At 42.2% G+C, this 13,725-nt stretch overlaps 1 protein-coding gene across 4 annotated transcripts in view; it reads left to right on the top strand.

The window, feature by feature from the left end:
* Window positions 1–13,725, top strand: part of ADGRB3 (adhesion G protein-coupled receptor B3) — a 452,998-nt gene that overhangs the window by 138,811 nt on the left and 300,462 nt on the right. The gene's annotated exons all lie outside the window — the stretch shown is intronic.

Genomic DNA, 13,725 nt, shown 5'->3' with positions numbered 1-13,725 from the left:
TGAAAAATCAGGATAGCTGGAAGAAAGGACCTCACTGAAGCCAGTTTCCTTTATGAAGTGTTGTTGTTGTTTTTTTTAAAAAAATAAACCTTTTACAGATGTATTAGCATCCCAACATAGGGAAGTGCTTGTGATTTTTCTTCAGTTTCTTTAATTTCATGCTTCTTGGGTCAGTAGGGGAGGCTCCTTTGCCTTGTCACATTTAGTTGTGATGGAGGGTGTTGCAGCAAGGTATCTATGGTCATGGCATAACATGCAGCTTCCAAATCTTTTAATATTATCATAGTTCCAGTGTTGGAATGTAACTGTGGTGGCACTGGGAGTTTCTTTAAAAAATATACATATGCAAGAAGAAACCTGTAAATATATAAATTCCAGCTTGGAGCATAAACATAAGTAACAAAATAGGGTTTGGCCCAATTTAGCCCTCAGCTCTAAATCCACTGAAGTCGGTGTAGGACAGAATTGGGTCATAAATATCTAAATTGCATTACAACTTGGATTAATTTATTATTTATGATGAATTGATTTTACCGCCTTAAGCAATCCAACTCTGTACTTGAAAGTAAAAAGATGTAGATAAGTTAACATGCACAGACTTATGAAGGTTAGTGTTTGTGTGTGTTGGGTGAGTGTCTCTGACAGCACTTCTCTCTCCCTTCCCCCCACCCTTCCCCTCTCTCCAAAAAAAGTCTACAGGAGAGAGCTGAGCATGCATCGCTTTCATAGTGTCTGTTTCCAGTAATTGCCTATTTCACAGTAATTGCTTAGAATGTAGCCATCTCAATCGGCACATTTATACACAAAGCATATGAGCGCGCATAAATTACACTTTTTCATAACATGATGTGCCTGTGTTTGCTGGTTTCGCCATCCTGGAGGACTAGGAGAGTGGCCAAGATGATCAAGGGTCTGGAAACTATGCCTTATGAGGAGCAGTTGAGGGAACTGGGTATGTTCAGCCTGGAAAAGAAGAGATGTGATAGTCATTGTGGTGTTTGCCTCCTAGGTGGGTCATAAGGAAAGGGTTAAATGAGTGTGATGTGATTGGCCAGTGGGAACCCAAGGGGAGGAGTTAGAGTTAGAGTGGGAGTTGTTTGGAGTCAGTTGAGAGTTGGGAGTTGGAGAAGGAAGAGGGAGGATAAGTCTGTGGGTTGGTCGAGTTGTGTTGTGAGAGAGTGAGAGGAACTGTTAGGTGGAGTCAGATAGATAGCTGGGATAATCAGTTTGAAGTTGTTAGGAACGAATAGGTCAGTAAAGAAACTAAGATTAAGAAACTGACAAGAAAAATTAACTGAAACCTTGTTCATGCTTATAAAAATAAACTTGGTTATTAGTTAATGTTAACAACTGTCTGGACTCTGTGTGTACCCGAGAGAAATTGGTTGGTGGCAGCGGGAAAGCAATCACAGTGGTGGCACAGGGATCAATAGACCGTCAAACGTCTGGGGACCCTGTGTGATCACTACAGTCATCTTCAAACATCTAAAGGGTTGTCACATGGAAGACACAGCAAGCTTGTTTTTTCCTGCTCTGGAGGCTAGGACTCAAACCAATGGATTCAAATTACAAGAAAAGAAATCATGACTAAACGATAGGAAGAACCTTCTGACAGTAAGAGCTGTTCAACAGTGAAATGAACTCCCTTGGAAGGTGGTGGACTCTCCTCCCTTGGAGGTTTTTAAGCAGAGGTTGGATAGCCATCTGTCACGGATGCTTTGGTTGAGATTCCTGCATTGCAGGGGGTTGGACTAGATGAGCCTTGGGTCCCTTCCAACTCTACAATTCTATGATTTCATTACTAGTCTATGAAAGGCACAGATGGTGTGCACTGCATGAGTCACTCAAGACGGGTGTCATAAAGTTCACATATAACACACAATAATGTGAACGGACAAACCAGACTCTGAGAGGGGAAATCATGGCCCCTTTGCTTCTCTCTGGTCATTTTGCCGCTGTACTGCACTGAGCTAAGCCATAGTTAGGCTTAGCATGTCAGCCAAACACAGTCTTGGGGTTTAGCTTTCTCCCATGAACTGTAACCAAGATTTGTACTTTGTCTGGGACAGCTATACTATTAATGTGGGTTCAGATGATATGCTAAGCCAGAACACAACTTAGCTTTGCCCACCAGCAAAACAACCAGGAAGAAGCAAAGCTGTCACAGTCTCTTCACCAGGAGCCCTCATGTTTGCTGGTTCACATGAAGCCATGGCCCTCTTTAGCATTAACTGTGAGCAAGGGCTACTTATTTCCTTTATTGGCCCTGGTTTAACATGTCAGAGCAGGATAGCTAATAGCTCATATGCGGACCTGCCGGGATGCTTCTGTCTGCTATTATAATATAAAACTATGGAGCCAGAAAAACATAGTTGTAAAGAATATACTGATTTGAATGTTGTCTCAGTACATATATTTGTGCTGTTTGCCACATATTACATTCTGTTATGTTCTTCTTATGCACACCTTCTCTTTATTCGTGGCCCCAGGGAGTTATTTGCTTTTCTGTCATTATACCATAAACTCACATCCTACCATGCCTACTTGATCCCATGAGTATCTTATCATTTTACTTGGATAAAACTTCCTCTTTTCCATATTTCTACTAGAAAAGGGACTCTGTTTCCAGTCTACAATCAGTCAAGAGTATTCTTATTAAGGCCTTTAGTAAATATATAGTTTTGATGGAAGCCCTTAAAAACAGGTTTTGATAAGGGAATATGGTCTTGAAGAGGAATATGGCTTGGGGGTTGCAGATTCTGAACTGCATATTCATAACTAAGTTCTGATAAGCTTCTTTTCTTGGATTTCATTTGGATTTGGGTGTTTGGACATGAATAGGGTACCACAGATGTTCAACTCATTCCCCCCTTTTTTTACAGTTTTGTCTATAGTTCGTTATTGCCTTCAGAAAAGCATAATACAGGAGAGTCTAACAGTTCAGCATTTCACAAGTCCTTGTAGTATGTCAAGTAAAATAAGCATATGTAGAATATTGGAAATGTTGCTGTTTTTATTTGAATAGCACCAAAAAAGTGAAAGTTTCCCCCCCTATTGAAACAGGAAAGTATTGGTATATAGAATTCTCAGTTTGCCATTATAGTTATTGGGGATCTTGCTGTATGCCTTTCTGTCATACCACAGAAACACAAAGGCTGATCTTTGAACATGATTGCTTGAAGAGAGAAATAGAACCAGTGCATAAATAAAAGATTACAAAAGTTTCTCAGTGTAAAGACATAGGAAGAAAACATTTGAGATTAGACAAAGCAAACAGATTTAGAAATAAATCTGCCTGACAAAGGAAAGAACAATATGGAAAATAAGCAATGCAAGAATATTTATTCTCACTGCAGTTGGGAGCATCTGTAACATTTATTCAAAATAGCATTGATAGGGTGATTTGAAAATGACCTTCTCCCTGTTTTAATTACTCAGTAAATAATTGTGATTGTATTCCAAATGGAACAAGGGCATGGCCTGAAGACACAATATGCATCAATCTTGCTGAAGTGAAGGTCTGGATTGGATCAGTGTCTAGAAAGGAAACCACTTGGGAATCCCGTATATTCTCCCTTGAATTACTTGGAAGAAAGGCATGAAATAATGGCACATGAAGCCTCTGAGAACCCCACCTTTCAAGGCCTCCTTGGTGATGAGCAGAAGGGGGTCATTTCCCCCCCCCCCTTTGTAAAGTATGCAAAGCTGAAGAAGGAAGTTGGAAAAATGACTCTTTCTTACTTCAGTTCCATTTGCTTTTTAAGGCTCAGACTCATTTTGTGGGATTTGGTTTGTGGGAGAAGCAACCACAGCAGGTGACGTCCATTATCATTGCTCAAATGTTAGAACATGCCTATAGACCTAGAAAGGGTAACAACCCCCAAAATAAACAATGAACGTGTAAGGCATCAATGCCCGATACAGAATATTTCATTGCCAGTGGTATATAACTCCCCACCCCATGGCAGGCCCAGGCCCCACACTCTCCTCACCTCACCAACTGAGATGGAAATAAGGGACAGCACACATTCAAAATAGGATCACATCAGACCACAACTTTATTGACTACAGATGAAGAGGTTTGGCATAGGAGGAGAAGCAGGTGCTGGGGCTGGCGCAGGCCATGTTAAATATCCTGGGAGCGGACCTGAGGGAAGCCAGCCTCCAAGCTTGCCAGCCATTGACCAATTTGCAGACAGGCTTGGATCTGAATTTCCAGCCGGCAGAGAGAACTCAAAGATCCTTCCAGCTGATAGGGAAATCCCCAGCAGCCATGGCTCCTGGTTGGATCTGGGTGAAAGGAAGCATCGGTGGCCCGCAATGCTGCCACACCAAAAGGGTAAGCAGACTTGTCCAGGCCTCTTCACTCTGCTGCTATGCCATCCTGGTGTGGTGAAGTGACATTTTAACTTCCCCTCTTCTTCTTCCCTGACTAGTAGGTGTGGTATTGGTTATGCTGGTCCATTAAGCCCTACCAGAGCTGACCCACCCATGAGGCAAGCTGAGGTGACTGCCTCTGGTGGCAGGATCCACAGGGGAAGTAGATCCCAAAGCAAAGCTGAGCAGAGGTGTACTGTAGCTCTTCACTCACTCGTTCTTTCCTTGAAGGGAGGGAGGCACCATTTTTTGGTTTGCCTCAGGTGCCAAAATGTCTTGTGCCATCCGTGAGCCCCACGTCTGCCAACCAGAGGCTTGGATTGCATCTTAACTTAAGAGATGGTGACATTTACTAAGTCACCCATTCTGCTCCCTGGGTGAGCACAGATGTTGGAAACCTGGGTTTCCAACATGGAAGCAGACTACTCTATCTACTATACAAGTTTAAGCTTTCATCTGGTTCTAATTACAGTTATCAGTGATGTGTGTATTATTATGTAGGAACATGGAATTATTTATTTGAATGGACATTTAAACTGGGGCATGGAAACCTTCAGAAATAATAAGAACAGAACTAAATAGTTTTATTGTCAACCTCTCTAGCCAAAACAATTACAGTAGGGCAAGCCAATGAATATTAATGCTGATGTGTACATTAGAGGTTCCATATTTGTTTGGAAAAGGATAAGAGCATTGATGGATTTCTTGTTAGACCACTTATGATGTGCCTAGTATTTTAATATGCATAAAAAGAGAAACAACAGATCAATAAATGATGTGAAACGGTTATGGCCACTGAGCAGCATCTCCCCAAAACACAAAATCTCTAGCAGAAGTTATGAGATTATCAATATGGCTTTATCCCTATTCTAGGGTGTAGCTATTTCTTTAGCTTAGCAGTCTATCCATCATCTTGTCTCAAGAAACCTGGAGGTAATACAGTTGTTGTTTTGACTGGGAAGAGTCCTCCTCCCTCCTTTTGCCATAACTGGTCCATTGTGGCTTAGAGGGGTTTCTGTCTCTACAATACTTGTCAGATTTTGTATCGTCTTATGATGGGTTAGCTTCAGATCACTGATATTTGCTTCATTTTTTTATTTTCCCCTCTGTGTGGATTTATGACATTCCACTTGTCACCTTCTTAAACTTGCATTTTGCGAGGTATTTTGGAGGAGGAGAGAAATGGGACATGACAGAGGGAAGGGTAGAGATTTATGCAAGTATTTATTTAAGGTTTGGAAATTTCAGTGGGGGGAAAGAAAATAGTTGTTTTTTTCCAATACAAAATGTGGTCCAAGGATGGTAATTTGGGTCTTACATATTCAACTTTGTTCCTGTACATTCGTTCACATGTAATGTTCAGTCCATGTACGCAATAGTTCAAATCAGCTGTGTGCACTCTTTCACACAAATATTTGTGTTCAGTGTGATGTGTGAACAAGCCTAATGTCACACACATATGGGGAAAGGAATGTTCAGTGAGCTGACTATGAAAAAAGTGGAACTATCAAGATGAAACTGTTAGGATGGGACATACTGACTCTAAAAAAATTGACAGAGATCCAAAAGTTCACACAACTACTAACATTTTTTTATGGTTCTGCTGTTCTTTATGTTCCCTCAAATGCTGGGTCTAAGGATTAGGAGACTCTCCAGAGTGGCATTTGATGCATTAAGAAGGACTATAGTGGAAAGGGAAATTAGCATATGCAAAGTGGGGGTGGGGGTCAGTCTCAGCAATTTATGTGGCAGGAGATAAGCATACTTGTCAGTATTAATATAGCATTCATTTCAGCCAGCTGATTTATTCTATTCATATATCGGATTCTTGCTTTGTGACCTACTGTTGTTCTCATGATGCAGCATAGATTATGAAATGCCTACATGGGTAGCAGGGAAGATGCTGATACTGGGCCACCTGTGTGACTTTCCAGCAAATGTTTCTCTCCTTTTCTCATCTTTGCAAACAGCTTTCAAATGAAGCTTCATGGGAAGGGAGGGAAGACTATTTTTGTGTGTGACTCCCTTTCTGTCACCTGAGGAACTACAGAGCTGTCAGCCCCTGATAATCGCCAGTAACCTGTGTTTATCTACATTACCTGGTCAATTTGAGAAAGGTCATTTTGGGTTTACTGCAAGTCATTTTTCATTTGGCTTTATTGTTTCAGCATTGATCTGAGTCACTCTTTCCAGGCAGATCCTTGTTGAACAAGGTCTTCCCGGTCTACCTGTTCTTTATATGTGAATAAAGCAGGGAAGATGGAGAACAGGGAAAAGAGGGGGTGTCCTTTACCTACAGCAGCGAGTATATTTGCTGGGGGCGAAATTGTTTGTACCCAGATGTACACTTAATCAATATTTGCATGGTTTCTCTTTTCTTGATTGGAAGCATAGCAATCTAGGTCCTGCAGGAGCTTGCTCCATGATGACAGTAGGGCACAGAGCACATGGCAGAGTTTCAGAATGTATGCAAGGTGCTCCTCTGGTCCTTTCTTGTAGAATGGAAGCACAGCCTGTTTTGGTGCTTTGCACGGTACCCACCAACACACCTCCTGGGTGCAGCTTTCCTTTATGAATTCCATCAGATTGAGGAGGGGATGAGGATGAGGAGAGGCCAATGATGGAATCTTACCCCACATCTTAAGGGCCATCAACATAGCCCTTTCTCTCTAGTGGTGAGACATGATTGTACTCACAAAACTTTATAATAAGGACTTCTATGACTTTTCAAAGGAAAGTGGGGCAAAGCTACAATGCACTTACTTACTTATCTAGTACAGTAGTACCTCGGGTTATTAACTTAATTCGTTCTGGAGGTCCATTCTTAACCTGAAACCATTCCTAACCTGAGGCACGCTTTCACTAGTTGGGCCTCTCACTGCCGCCACACCGCCAGCATGCGATTTCCATTCTCATCCTGGGGCAAAGTTCTCAATCCAAGGTACTACTTCCGGGTTAGCAGAGTTTGTAACCCAAAGTGTTTGTAACCCAAGGTACCACAGTATAAGATGCTGCAGCTAAAAGGCATTGAACTGCTCCTTTAAGTTTCATCTATTGTGAGGTACAGTGGTACCTCGGGCTGAGTACTTAATTCATTCCAGAGGTCCATTCTTAACCTGAAACTGTTCTTAACCTGAAGCACCACTTTAGCTAATGGGGCCTCCTGCTGTCGCTGCGCTGCCGGATTTCTGTTCTCATCCTGAAGCAAAGTTCTTAACCCGAGGTAATATTTCTGGGTTAGCAGAGTCTGTAACCAGAAGCATATGTAACCTGAAGTGTATGTAACCCGAGGTACCACTGTATTCTTAATTTTATGCTTGGTGGCCATCCCCCCCCAACCTCAATTCAGATATTATGGAGCCAGAATTTATTGCATTAATCAGAGATAAGTAATACTTTCCAGATTTATTAGTACTGTTTTCTGCCTACAATATATGCAGATAGTAGGAGAGAGATTAAGTACTTTTTAGGCACTTCATTTTTTACTAAAAGTTTTGTGTTTGCATACACATGGTAGTATATTGGTAATGGTTTATTAACTTCAGCTATGTGCCGAATATTGTATAACAATTGTCCATATTTCCACTATGAAATTAGCTGAATATTGTCTGCATTTGCCTATTGAAATTCTCAAATCAGGTTTTTACTTAAATCTGGGTAGTTTCCTTATTGTTGTCAGATGTTTATGGAGCATCTGCGAGTTAAGTGATGCAAACTTCAACATACAATTGGATCAGATCCACTTTCTGTTCTGCATCACCCACTGTGATCAATGATGTTGGAAAATATAAGCACTATAGTATATGTTTCAGTGTATATATACAGCCCCTAGTTAACGACTGTGGAGTAATACTGGTCAAACTGGTGATAGTTTTTTTATGTATTTATTTTATTTATGTAATTATTACATTTATATACCACCTTTTATCTTCCAAGGACCTCAAGGTGGTGTACATGTTTCTCCTCTTTCCCATTTCACCCTCACAACAACCCTGTGAGGTAGGTTAATCTAAGAGATGGTGGCTGGCTGAAGGCTACCCAGCGAACTTCATGACTGGGTGGGGAGATCTGAGCCAGAGGTAATAAAATATCTGTGCCACAGTTGATATCACGCCATTCTCCATAGAACTAACACAGCCAAAAAGGCAAACAAAAACTATGTGAGAAGCTGTCTCATTACTCATTTTTTTTATACCTGCAATACTAGACAGTGACCATTGTAGGTGAGGTTTATATACATTTCCAATGGCAGAAAACTACAAAATGTATTCTTGGGCTTAAATGTACCCGTGTGGAAAAAGAACACTATTTTTCACTTTGTTTTGCCGTACACCTAACAAGAAAAACTCCATACTATATGCTGTAATATGGAGTACTTAAATCCATCACTCCAATGATTTATGGTATCTCTTAGGTAATTATTTTATTATGCTTTCCCCTAGTGGGAGGTGTATAGCAGAACAATGCCCAGCAATCCTTTATTCAGTCCAGTAGTTTTAAATGGCAGCAAATAAATTCTTCTGCATTTTGCATAGTTACCAATATCAGCTGTCAATTCTCTGTTCTGGCAATAAATTGTTCCTGAGAAATCACAGTGGCAACAGATCTAAGCTGATCAGCATTGTCTAGGCACAAAACAAAACATCACGCCTCTATGGAATCAAATCCTTTTTTGTTTTGTGAATCAACAGTACACATACACTTTGCACTCCCTCAATTTATGAATCGTTAACACAAACAGCAGATATTGACACATTATCTACAGTAAATAGAAATATGTGACAGGAAGTTTTAGATGGAATAAATATGGTTCTTTAAGCCACTCATATTTTACTGCTAAAAATAGTTTGCTTAAAAATATATACAGTAACTGACGAACCATTATAAATGTACAATGTCGAGGCAGAATGGTTTTAAATAAAAATCAGCTATGGGTTATTTTTAGCTCATTAGTTCAAGAAATTTGAGAGCCACAAGCCTTGAATTTGGACATTATTAAAGTATTTTAATTTTTAAAACAAAAATGGGATCCACTTCTGTACACATTATATTAAAGGGGAAACCTAATGTAAATTGTATTACTCTGTTTTTGTTTATTAAGTGCCAACATGCATCATGAATTAATTTATTTTTCTCCAGCGGATTCTATTTAAGTAGATTTATGCACTTTTCATTTTCAAAAGAATTCACAAGGGCCAAGGCCTGTCCCCTCTCAAGGGGTGGACCGCTAGCTGGGCAGGTAAGCTCTTTGCTATAGCTACCATGCCTTAGGGTGTCAGAAGTGAGCTGTTATCCTCAGAAATCAGGGGCTTCCAGACCCACAAACCTGTTTCAATAGGGGGAAATGTAGCATATCCAACCTGACTCCAAGTAAAGCTATACTTAGGAGGGAAATGGTGCTTCCATTACTGAGCATGTACCTGGTATCAGCAATATGCAAAGGTACAGCAATTTTGTGGTCCCTGGCCAGCCGTCTTACAATTGATTGGCAAATAATTTGGGTTTGGTTTGCAATGCAATGCATTAGATAAATCAGCTACCTAAGTGGGGCAGAGGCATCTTTTAAACTGGGTCAAGAAGACTTGCAGTCTTTGAATTTTTAGTTTAACACAAGTATGTTTAAAATTCATCCAACAGAAGACAACAGATCTGGAAAGTCAAAGTTTAAATTATGGAGAGTCTGTTGATCAAAGCTTTGTAGGTGCTGCCCGTATTTTATACCTATCCATTTTGGTATTTGTACAGCTCAGTGGTAGAGCATCTGCTTTGCATGCAGAAGATCCCTGGTTCCATTTGCAGCATCTGGAGTTAGACCTGGGAGAGACTCCAGCCTGACACCCTGCAGAACCATTGCCCATCCAGTGTAGACAATCTCTTGAGTGCAATATGCAAGACTTCTAGTTGTTCCACACGTCTCTATCATCAGACTGTGTGATCTTATGAAGAGTAGTGGTACTTCAGAGAGGTAACTATGGGCTTAACCACACTTACTTTTCTTCTGTGCTTTCCAGGCATGGTCCAAGCTTTAAAGTTCCATGTCTGAGTGCCCCCCTCCCCCCCTCCAGTTTTCTCCATGAAAACCCACTCTTTAAAGCTTAATCAGAAGAAACGGCAATCCACAGAAAACCCAAATTGACGTTTGCTCTGATTGAGTGCGAAAGAGTGATTTATTTTTTTCAGGGAAAGCTCCAGGGTAAAAAGTGCAGACCTGAGCCTAGAAAGAGTGGGGCAAAAGGTAAGTGTGGATAGCTTTATAACGTGTAGCACATTTTACAAGGGCTGAAAGCACTTCACTTCCTTGCAACAGTCTTCAAAGTAGTTCTAATAATATTTCTGCTTGTGGGCTTCCTAGCGGCATCTGGCTGCCCATGCTGAGAACAGGCTTCTGGGCTGGATGGGCCTTTGGCCTGACTCAGCAGGGCCATTCTTACAGTGTTCAAAAGAACAGTCCTCCCAGTGCAGGGAAATAAAGAAATACTGGGCTGGTTCAGACAAAAAGCTGAATCATACTCTAGTGTTATGAGAATGAGCCTAGGGAAGCCTCAGACTCATCTGCTTCCTTTCTCCCTCTCTGGTGCAGCTAAAAAAAGGCCATGGGAATGTTTATTCTGTTTTAGATTACGGTAATCACAGCTTGCTGTTTCTTTGAACCCAACAAACAGTGGTCAAGCTTAACCACAATTTGTTGTAAGAATCCCATCATCCAGGATCGTTGGCCATACTGGCTGGGGCTGATGGGAGTTGGAGTCCAACAACATCTGTCAGGCAGGCTGAAAAGAAGCTGGTTTGTTTCAACAAACTATAGTTAAGGTTAACCACAGTTTTGTTATGTTTTTGCTGCAGACATCATGCTAAACTCTGCTTAATCTAAAATGGAAGGTGAAGCTTCCAATCTCTTTCATGTGGCCATATGGCAGGAGGTTCATACCCATCAACTGTCCCAATTTTAGAAGGACACTCCCAGATTTACAGAAACCATCCTGACTCTTGATTTGACCTGGGAATGTCCTGCTTTTGCCCTCCAGCATTGCAGGGAGGAGGATGAACTAGCACTTGTCCCGAGCTTCTCCGTGGCAGCTGGCTGGAGCAGAGAGGATTTCACAGCACACCCCGAGGCTGGGACTCCCCTCAGGTGGCAGCAACTGCAACCCCACTGCAGCTCAAGCACAGTCCCCTCCCTCTTTCCCCTCACACACCCGCTGCACACTTCCTCATGCGCATGGATGAGCAGGCAGAGCAGACATGGGAGGGGTGAAGGGAAAGAAGGGACCAGGGGTGTATGTGCATGCGCATACACTCACACGTGCTCCCACCCTGAGGTGATAGTAGCAACTGTGGCAAGCCAGGCAAAGCTTGCTTATAGACAAGTCAAGTCAGAAACTGCCTTCCCTTCCCTCTGGAGTGTGTGAGCTCCTTGACAGTGCTTTCTTGGCTGCATCTGTTGTCAAGATCATCAGACCGAAGTGGTGGATGGGGCTGTGTTTGGTGCTGAGTGAGAATTGCAGGAAGGGCTGGGTGTTGTTTTCTTTCCCTCTACCACCTCCAGTTTAAGTGTGGGCGTTTGGTTTCTACGTGGTTCTTCATTGTGAGTGGAGGAATCGGTGGCTCAGCTTTTGGTCACACAGGTCTGGGTGGGAACGATAGAAGCCTGGGGAATGCTGAATTGTGGGTGGGCGGGTGCCTCTGAATCCTGGGGGTTGCTTTGCAGTCCAAGCTATCTCTGTACCCTCATTGAATGTGTTTCCATCTCTCCACCCTTGTTGCATGCTGCAGTGGCTTAGGTGGAAAGCACTGAGGTGTCAAGAAGGGAGAGGAGAGTTGTGGCAGGAATCCTAGTGCTGCTCCAGAAAGACAGTCAGATTCAGTCCTTCCTGACCAACACCTCCTGTTGTGGTTTTGTTTTCATTTGTAGGGAGGGGGTCCTGCTCTGTCATCATTCCCCCATTCTCTTGCTCTCATAGGTTTGGTGTAGGGAAGTAATAAGTTCCCCCCACTCCTTCCCCACATGTACCTTCTGTCAGATGTTGCTCTTGGATCCTCTACCTCTAGCCTGCATGGGGGAATGTTTTCTGCCTCCCTTCCCCTCCCCTCAACACGCTCCAACCTGACTTAATAATAACAGCGCAATGCAGAGTGTTTAAGTTCTTGTTACATTGGGGGGTGGAGAAGCTCTGTCTTTCCTCATCCCTTCAGGTTGTGACTAAGCAAAATCATAAATAATGAGCACCCCAATTTTAATTGGCAGCATGTTGGAGGGTATGGAGCATGGGTAGGCAAACTAAGGTCTGGGGGAAGGATCTGGCCCAATCGCCTTCTAAATCTGGCATGTTTTTACATTAGTAGAATGTGTCCTTTTATTTAAAATGCATCTCTGGGTTATTTGTGGGGCCTGCCTGGTGTGAGTAGAACATGTCCTTTTATTTAAAATGCATCTCTGGGTTATTTGTGGGACATAGGAATTCATTCATTCCCCCCCCCCCCAAATATAGTCTGGCCCCCACAAGGTCTGAGGGACAATGGACTGGCCCCCTGCTGAAAAAGTTTGCTGGCCCCTGGTATGGAGTCTTAGAATGCTAACTATGGCTTAGCAGTTTGCGTGTACCAGGCCAAGGGCACGTCTAAGGCTGTCTATTCAAATCTCACTGCACTGAGATTTGAACTGGGAGGACATTTTGGCTATCATTTCACACTCACAGGGTGGGATTGAACTAATGAGTAGAAATCCTGAATAATGACCACCACCACCACCACCACCCAGTCCTCCCCCTGCATATACACTCTTGCAGCCAAAATTGACAATTGGGGAGAACTCCAGGTATAGCACACAGGGGGAAGATAGGGGTTTCGTTCCATCTGGTAAGCCGAAATGTTTGCCTGAGGGACCGCTTTGCTTTAGTGCAACATTGATTCCACCCACAGAAAATATAACCCACCCACCACCCCCGCCTCTCTGTAGCATTATTCCTGGCCGTTGGGATAACCCAGCAGATACTCTTCAACAGCTGTTGAAGGGTGGTTGGAATATGTTTTCCTCTTTTTTTAGTATTTTTCTATCATACTGAGGAATTCCCCAGGGAGAATTACATGTGGGAATACATAACCTGAGAGTTCCTTTTTAATTGGAATGTATTCAGAAGCAGGAGTGAACAGTGACCTGCTTGGACATGTTTATCCTTTCAGTACAGTTAGTTTAGCAAAGCACAGGGTGAATCAAAGCGACTATCAAAATTGCCCTGTTTTCTTCATCCTTCATATTAATAATTTGGGTTTGGGGGGTTTTCACTCAAGCTGTACTCAGGAGAATATCCTACTGATTTTTATTTATTTATTTATTTGTTTATTTATTTA

Source organism: Podarcis melisellensis (genome assembly GCF_964234715.1).
Source record: "Podarcis melisellensis genome assembly, chromosome: 3".
NCBI classification, from domain to species: domain Eukaryota; kingdom Metazoa; phylum Chordata; class Lepidosauria; order Squamata; family Lacertidae; genus Podarcis; species Podarcis melisellensis.
This window is presented reverse-complemented; position numbering and strand designations above follow the sequence as displayed.